The sequence below is a fragment of the Tupaia chinensis genome, unplaced genomic scaffold, assembly GCF_000334495.1.
Source record: "Tupaia chinensis unplaced genomic scaffold, TupChi_1.0 Scaffold000212_1, whole genome shotgun sequence".
Taxonomy (NCBI): domain Eukaryota; kingdom Metazoa; phylum Chordata; class Mammalia; order Scandentia; family Tupaiidae; genus Tupaia; species Tupaia belangeri.
The window spans coordinates 561,797-571,310 of record NW_006159687.1 but is presented as its reverse complement, the minus strand read 5'-3'; the positions used below and the strand labels follow the sequence as shown (position 1 = coordinate 571,310).

Below are 9,514 nucleotides of genomic sequence, written 5' to 3'. Positions count from 1 at the left end.
GTGAGAGGAGGGTAGGAAGGGACAGAGGGTCAGAAAGAGGGATGGAAATAATTCTAGGAACTAAAAATGGAAAATTTTTTGTAATGTGCATGACTGAGTCACTATGCAGTGTGTACTGGATGGGATATCGCATATTGTGTGCTGTGATGATGCTTAGGGAAGGAATGTAAATTGAGTTACAAAAAAAAAAAAAAGTTTCAGGAAAAAAAATATATCTATTCAATGACTGCAGTAGGATATGTAGCCCCAGCTAGGTGCTACATCATAGGATGCGTAAAGTTAGACTTGTGTTCATGGAAATGTGTGTGTCACCTGTGTTTGCTATGAGGGTATTTGGATTGATTAGGGTCTTTGGTGATTCAATAAAATGTGGGGGGAAAACGGTATAGAAAGCAAACATAGATACCAGAGACAGTGAGGGAGGAGAGTGGGAGGTGGCAGAGGGTAAGAGATAGGGAATCAAGGATGGGGGGAAAAAAAGCAAAACATACAGAAAACAAGAAATGGAAGATCATTTGCTGACAATAACATGTTTGTTGATGTGCTTGATTGAGACAATATACAGTGTACTCTGGATGGAAAATCTCATTTTGTATGCTGTAATGATGTACAGTGAATGAATGCAAATAAATAAATTGGGGAAAAAAAAGACATAGACTGCTATATTAAACTATAAAAAAAACTGTTTTAAAAGCACACAGTCATGAAGCTTCTGAGTTAGTAAACGCACTGACATACTGGTGTTCGGTGTAACCAGAGGTCTACTAAAATGTGCTAAAAGGACAGGCAGATGCAGTAGCATACAATTACTCCCCTGAGATCTATACTACTAGAAAAGTTATATAAGAACATTAACTCTGACTTTTTAACATTTTTTTTCTTTTAGTTTTGCTATAGGGCTTATGCACTGGCAGGAAGACAGAGGGTGAGAAATCAACCCCAATGGGGATGGCCAAGTCATAATCCCTTCTTCATTCTCCTCTTAGCCTTTTGGGCAAAGGCCAGCAGATGGCACAGTGGTTAAGGCAATGAATGCCCATGTGATCAACTATGGTTCAAGTCCTGGACTAGACAGCATAAAACTCACACCAGGTGCATGTGTGTGCCCGAAATCCCAAGAAGTGAGTGAACTGCAGCTTGGCCATTCCCACTGGGGAATATTTTCTCACTTTTTGTCTCTCCAGTGAGCAAATGTGCCCTATAGCAAAAATCTCTCTCAAAAAACAAACAAAAGAGGGACCAGCAGTTAGCATAATGGCTATGTTGCTGGACTCCCATGTAGTTGACCGCGGTTCAAGTCCTGGACACGATGGCTTAAAACTCACGCCGGGTGCATGTGCATGTGTGCCCAAGATCCCGAGAGTAGAATGGAGGAGAAGGGATTTCGGCATGGCCATCCCCCCTGGGGGTTGATGTCCTGCTTTCTATCTCTCTGTCTGTCTCTGTCTGGCGAACACACGTGCCCTGTAGCTAAAACCTCTCAAAAACAAACAAACAAAAGAAAACAAAAAGGATTCTGGACAAGCACACATGCTTAGTGTGTTTTTCAAGCCTCAGATTCCAGGACTCAGACCTATGCAGTCAGCCATGTGGGATCCAGCCACCTTAATCTGCATACCACCTGCTGGCCCAGCAATATTTTTTTTGAGAGACAGTTTCGCTATATTGTCCAGGATAGCCTTGAACTGCATGATCTTTCTTCCTCAGCCTCAAAGTAACTAGAATTACAAGTGTATGATACGACATCCAGCTGGCTTTATGTTTAAGGTTTTGGTAATAGCAAAAAAATTTATTAAAAATCTCGATGGCTTTTAAATTTTGATATAGCTATACCAAATAATTTTACAGTGGTTAGAAAGAATGAGGTAAACGTGGGCAGACATGAAAATGTCCACGAAGGTCTAATTAACTGATAAATTCACACACACACACACACATACACGATAGCACTAGTTTCTGCAACTTAAAAATATATCCTTTAGGGGCCAGCAGGTGGTATACTGGGGAAGAAACTGGACACCCACAATCTGATCACATGCTGATCACGACCTGGTGGATTGGAAAAAAAAAAAATCATATCGGGTTCATGTGCATGCATGTCTAGAACCTCAAGAGGAGAATGGAGAAGGGATTTCTGAATGGCCACTCCCTTGGTAGATGATTCTCAATTCCTCTCTTTGATGATTTTCAATTCCCCTTTTTGTTTCTCTTGAAAGGAAAAAAAAAAAAAAAAAGCCTCTAAAAGAAAAAATCTTTATAAATGCAAAGGAGACACTCCAGTACATAGGATTTTAAGTTTGGGTGAATGGACAAGCACACCTATGCTAAGAGTGAAGATTCACTGATTCAATTTGCTGACAATAACATGTTTGTTGATGTGCTTGATTGAGACAATATACAGTGTACTCTGGATGGAAAATCTCATTTTGTATGCTGTAATGATGTACAGTGAATGAATGCAAATAAATAAATTGGGGAAAAAAAAGACATAGACTGCTATATTAAACTATAAAAAAAACTGTTTTAAAAGCACACAGTCATGAAGCTTCTGAGTTAGTAAACGCACTGACATACTGGTGTTCGGTGTAACCAGAGGTCTACTAAAATGTGCTAAAAGGACAGGCAGATGCAGTAGCATACAATTACTCCCCTGAGATCTATACTACTAGAAAAGTTATATAAGAACATTAACTCTGACTTTTTAACATTTTTTTTCTTTTAGTTTTGCTATAGGGCTTATGCACTGGCAGGAAGACAGAGGGTGAGAAATCAACCCCAATGGGGATGGCCAAGTCATAATCCCTTCTTCATTCTCCTCTTAGCCTTTTGGGCAAAGGCCAGCAGATGGCACAGTGGTTAAGGCAATGAATGCCCATGTGATCAACTATGGTTCAAGTCCTGGACTAGACAGCATAAAACTCACACCAGGTGCATGTGTGTGCCCGAAATCCCAAGAAGTGAGTGAACTGCAGCTTGGCCATTCCCACTGGGGGATGATTTCTCACTTTTTGTCTCTCCAGTGAGCAAATGTGCCCTATAGCAAAAATCTCTCTCAAAAAACAAACAAAAGAGGGACCAGCAGTTAGCATAATGGCTATGTTGCTGGACTCCCATGTAGTTGACCGCGGTTCAAGTCCTGGACACGATGGCTTAAAACTCACGCCGGGTGCATGTGCATGTGTGCCCAAGATCCCGAGAGTAGAATGGAGGAGAAGGGATTTCGGCATGGCCATCCCCCCTGGGGGTTGATGTCCTGCTTTCTATCTCTCTGTCTGTCTCTGTCTGGCGAACACACGTGCCCTGTAGCTAAAACCTCTCAAAAACAAACAAACAAAAGAAAACAAAAAGGATTCTGGACAAGCACACATGCTTAGTGTGTTTTTCAAGCCTCAGATTCCAGGACTCAGACCTATGCAGTCAGCCATGTGGGATCCAGCCACCTTAATCTGCATACCACCTGCTGGCCCAGCAATATTTTTTTTGAGAGACAGTTTCGCTATATTGTCCAGGATAGCCTTGAACTGCATGATCTTTCTTCCTCAGCCTCAAAGTAACTAGAATTACAAGTGTATGATACGACATCCAGCTGGCTTTATGTTTAAGGTTTTGGTAATAGCAAAAAAATTTATTAAAAATCTCGATGGCTTTTAAATTTTGATATAGCTATACCAAATAATTTTACAGTGGTTAGAAAGAATGAGGTAAACGTGGGCAGACATGAAAATGTCCACGAAGGTCTAATTAACTGATAAATTCACACACACACACACACATACACGATAGCACTAGTTTCTGCAACTTAAAAATATATCCTTTAGGGGCCAGCAGGTGGTATACTGGGGAAGAAACTGGACACCCACAATCTGATCACATGCTGATCACGACCTGGTGGATTGGAAAAAAAAAAAATCATATCGGGTTCATGTGCATGCATGTCTAGAACCTCAAGAGGAGAATGGAGAAGGGATTTCTGAATGGCCACTCCCTTGGTAGATGATTCTCAATTCCTCTCTTTGTGTCTCTTGAAAGGAAAAAAAAAAAAAAAAAGCCTCTAAAAGAAAAAATCTTTATAAATGCAAAGGAGACACTCCAGTACATAGGATTTTAAGTTTGGGTGAATGGACAAGCACACCTATGCTAAGAGTGAAGATTCACTGATTCACTTTATACTTTATACAATTATGCATCATTTCATTTTTATACTAAAATTACTTTGATCGTAAAGAGGGAAGGAGGCATTCAAAAGTTAATTTAAAAAATAAAGCACCAATAACCGCAATTTTTAAACACCTGCACCATATAAGGGCTTCCTGAAGAACTGTGGCAAAAATCAGTAAGTGACACAAGATGCTTAAACATTTTCCTTAGATAAACTTTCAAAGTTCCCATAAGTAAAATAAATGATGATATTTTAATTTCAAACACAATTTACAAAATTATAGAGAGCAAATTTCACCATGGTTGAATCATAAGACACAAAGTAAAATAATAAAAACACTTTAGGATCGATTCCCCTTTTTTTCTTTCTTTTTCGTTTTTCCCAGGGGACATGTGCACTTGCTAGAGACAGAGAAAGCAAGAAAGCACCTATCATGGGGCATGGTAACACAATCTTCCTCCCCCATTTCTCCCTCCTTTTAGGATTTTGAACACATACATACATGCACCTGCAGTGTTCCTGAATCTGCTGGGTCTAAGATTTGAACCTCACACTTCGCCATGTGGGATCCAAACAACTTAACTAGATACCACAGACTGGCCCCAGGCATCGCCATCTCTAACATCAATGTTCTCTTCACAGCTGGGGAGGCAGATCACAGACACAATCCAGGAATAAGACAAGACCTTTCCTGGACTTGGGCCTAGAAAATGCACTCTAATAACACTCTCAGCACCCTACTAACAAGTAGTTTTTCCTTTTATCTAAGATTTTTACACTACCAATACCACTTGTCTGAATAATAACAAAGCATGAAAAACACTTTCCCCAAAACTGACCACACCATAAATTTCTAATTCTAGAACATTTCCATATCTAATTCATGTTCTGCTTGACATGACTCTGTCCTATCAGAATTTCAGGTCCCAAAGCTGTTGCCTCCATTTTTTTTGGTTAATGCCAGAGGACACATATGCTTGACAGATACACAGACAGAAACGTCACAGCCCAATGGGGTGTGCCCATGCACATCCCTTCTCCTCTATTTCTACAACTGTTGGAAATTTAGGGCCCACACACACACATACATACATATAAGGCCCAGTGTGTTTTTCAGGCTACAACACCCAGGACTTAAATCTGGTCAGTCATGTGGAATCCAGTTCCCTTTATTGCTGCACCACACGACAGGCCCTTCCAAGATTCTTTTAATATTAGCAGTAGCACTGGAAAAACAAAAACAGACCTACTGTCTACTAAATGTGCTAAAAGGACAGGCAGATGCAGTATCATAGAATTCCATTTTTACTTAAAAAAAATTTTTTTTTCTTTTTTAAATCTCAGGGCAGTGATTTTTCTTTTTTTCTTTTCTTCCATTTTTCCATTTCTAAAATGTTTTCTGAGAGCCAGTCCTGCAGCCTACTGGTTAAGGGAGTCAGATCCCACAAGGTCAACCATGGTTTGAATCCCAGCCCTGGCAGCTTGAAAAACACAGCAGGCACATGTGTGTGCATGCCCTAAATCCAAACAGGATAGAGAAGGCACTGTGGCATGATCACGCAGGGGTGTATGTGTGGGGGGCTGTGGTGTCCTTTCTCCTTCTCCCTCTTTCTCATTCTTCCTCTCTGGAAGGCGCATGCACCCTCTGGCCATTAAAAACAAATTTACCAGACATTTCTAAAATATTCTATAAGGCAGTACATTAATTATACCATTTCACATTATTACATATGAACAATGATAATGATCATTATAGTAATGGAATAACTACCAATATTTTACAAAAATACTGAAGCATATAAATCACAAGACAAATTTTAAATTAACAAAAAACATTGTCATTAAAACCACACAATTCTATAACAAATTTTCTAATCAATTCAAATACTTGTCATATTTAACTTTCAAATTACTTTCATTTTAGTGATCCACTTAATCTAGTCCATAAAGCTAAAAATAATAGCGCTGAGATATGAATCTAACTCCCAAACTTAAGCACTGCCATTATCAGTTGAAGGGGAAAAACAAACAAACAAACAAAAGAAAACCCAAACCTGAAGATTATTCTCTATTAGCTAAACAGATTTTTTTGTTGTTGTTGGGAGAGGTTTTTGCTATAGGGCGCGTGCGCTCGCCAGAGAGACAGAAAGCAAGAAATCACCCCCCCGGGGGGGATGGTCATGCCGCAATCCCTTCTCTTCCATTCTCCTCTCGGGATCTTGGACACGCACACACATGCGCCCAGTGTGAGTTTTAAAACACCGGGTCCGGGACGCGAACCGCAGTCAACTACATGGGAGTCCAGCGACATAGCCATTACGCTAACTGCTGGTCCCATAAACAGATTTTTTTATAAGAATATTTATTTAGAACAAAAGTAGGTGCAAGAAAATCAAAGAAAATACATACCTCTACTTCATCTCCTTCACTAATTTCTTTTTTTATATCAGGTGGAGGTGGTAATCTAACTTCATTAAATGGAACCTGGCGTTCTGGTTGCCAACTGAAGGATTAGAAACAAGAATTAATTAATTTTCCAAACTAGTTTATCATTTAGCTTTCCCCAAAGAGAAGAAAAACAACTTCATACTATGTAATTTTCCAAATAATTATTTACTGAGATAGAACCAATTTTGCATGACTCTTAAAAGTTGATAAATAATTAACTTATTTTTTGTTCATACCAAAGGTACATTATGTGCTTACATGACAGAGACACAATGGGAAAGTGAGAAATCAACCCTTGCCCCCAGGATGGCCACATCCCAATGCCTTTTCTCCTCCTCCTGGGATTTCTGGCATGCCTGGCATGACTTTCAAGCCTCTGAATCTGAGACTTGAAACACGGTTGGCCACGTGAGTGTCCAGCACCTTAAACACTATGCCACCTGCTGGCCCCAATAATTATCATCTTTGGTAATAATTATATATTACTTTCCCACCTGTCATTCTAACAGTAAATATGTTATTCCATCAAAGAAATAGCCTAAGTTCATAGTAATGACTAATTTAGATTAGAATGTTGCAGCTAATGAAGTTGTAGGATCAACCTATTTCAAATGCTTTTACAACTACCTACTCAAAAACGGAATACAATTTCACAAACTACAAACCAAAATCAAACTGCATAATTCTTTTTTGCATACGTGTCCACAGAAACACAAAAAATTAATCAGCAATTATTATGAATAGCTAAACTATTCTTTCTTTCACTATTACCATCTAAATGGCAGGTGCTCAAAGATAGAAATCATCTCAACACTTGTTTCTACTTAATGCAGCTGTTGGGCAAAGGAGATTCCTTCAGACAGTTCCAGAAACAACTTAAAGATAGAAGCCAAACAGTTCTACTCTGACCTTCAATTAAATGGTGCTCTTTTATAATCTTTCCTAACGAGGCCCAGTTTACTGTGGTTCTGATTTAGACTACCTAGCCCTTATAACACCTATAAAACTGGTACTAGCCCTTAATGACATCAAGCAATTAAAGATAGCCTAATACTTTATTCAGACTGTTAATAGCAATTTCTAATGCTTTTGTTTTCTAGGTTTATTTTGGCCAAAGGGCAAGATGGGGGAAGGGATGAGAACTACTCTTTCTCACAGGGAAGGTCCTGCTGCAATCCCTGCATTTTTCCTTCTGGGATATTGGGCATGCACACACATGAACCTGGCACAGTTTTCAGGCTGAAAAGCTACCAGCTGACCCAATTTTAAATGCCTTCTACAGCATCATTTCAACATTCTGGGCTTTCAAGAATTAAGTATATTATATTATCATTTGTAACATCTACGTCTACCAGAACTACTTATTGATTAATACCTGCATGTGATCTTGCAAAGAGGATCATAGAAAAAGTGACAAGTCATTTTTTGGGCACAAAAATAGGGGAAGAGGTAACTGAGACAAGTTTGAACTCGTAAGATGATCAAATAACCAAAGCTTCCCCAAAAGTAAAATTGTTTTTTCAATAGCAGCAGAAATACCCAAAAACAAACAGGTTAGTCCTATTAACGATCTTTAAGCTTAGTCAATAAAAAATAACTTACTTATTTTCAAAAACAACTGTGAGAGAGTCTTCATGAACATCTTTGATAAATCCCTGCAAGACAGGAAAACACTATTAAAAGCTTATCAAAAATATTAAGTTAAATGTTACAAAACTTTAAAAGGCTGTATTAGAGATACAAAAACATGACAGAGTACTGAAAGAGCACAAAGTTTGGAATCAGACAGATCTGATGGCATTTCTTCCATTTATGAGATGTATGACTTGTAAGTTACTTAACCTCTCTGAACTTCATTTGCACAAGCTATCATCTAACTCAGAATCAGCGAACATAAATGTACATTTTGGAACATTACAGGTTTTAGTTGAGTGAAGTGTTATTTAGTATTAGGACTAAAGCTCAAGCTCTGGAGTCTAGCTGCCAGGATTCACATTCCAGCGCTATCACTTGTATACTCTGAGCATAATTTTAACCTTACAGTATCATGTCTTGTGAAACTATGAGAACTGATTAACCTAGTACAGAGTAAGGACTCAATTTTATAAATATCAAATTAGAGCCCAGTATAATGCACAACTATTTTTCCCTATTTCTCTTTTAAAAATTGGGCTACAGTGAATACACTGTCTCAAAACCATTTTGGAATGACTATAGTTCTCAGAAAAAAATCAGTGGTCATTTTTTTTCAGTCTTAAAATTAGTGTTTTTACTTTATCTTCATTTGATTAGTACATCTCAAAGAAACCACGACTTGACATATTCAAGAGAAACAAAGGATGTGGGTGTAAGTAATGTAACTGCTGTTCAAATCCTTACTCCACCATTATGTAACCTTGGGCAAGCAGTCTTTGGCTCTTATATAATTATTATTAAACACTTTATATTACTATTAATCAAAATTGAAAATTTCTCAATTTTAATCAAACGCTTACACATACACTTTGAATGACTGGGTACTTCGTAAATACTTTTTTAAAACATCTGGGGGCAGATAATGGTTAAGGAATAAAATACAATTCCACATGAGAAGGTTCCCAGAGTTCAGTCTGGAGACCTCCATAAAGTAGTACATCGGGCAAGCACTGCCCATTACATGGGGTTGGCTCAAGGCTAGGGTTGAATCACACAAAGCATCAAGATCCTGTTGGGTATGCTGTCTGTCTTAAAAAAAAAAAAAAAAAATCACACTAGAGTCGGTAACATCCACGGAACACTATCTAAATAAACACACGCTATGCAGTACCTATGAATTTATGAAGCTAAAAATTCTTGCCCAGTCTAAGTTCTTAATAGGTTACTTACATGCCTGGGAGGTATATTAGCACATAAAATGTTCCAAGTCAA

General features: G+C 38.4%; 1 protein-coding gene across 3 annotated transcripts in view; it reads right to left on the bottom strand.

The window, feature by feature from the left end:
- Positions 1 to 8,262, bottom strand: part of FXR1 (FMR1 autosomal homolog 1) — a 52,027-nt gene extending 43,765 nt beyond the window's left edge. For all 3 annotated transcript variants that reach the window (XM_006147373.3, XM_006147374.3, XM_006147375.3), the window contains exons 1-2: positions 8,210 to 8,262; positions 6,569 to 6,662 (exon numbers count right to left, since the gene is read on the bottom strand). The gene's annotated coding sequence lies outside the window, so the exon portion shown is untranslated. The remainder of the gene's footprint in view (positions 1 to 6,568; positions 6,663 to 8,209) is intronic.
- Positions 8,263 to 9,514: the final 1,252 nt, after the last annotated feature.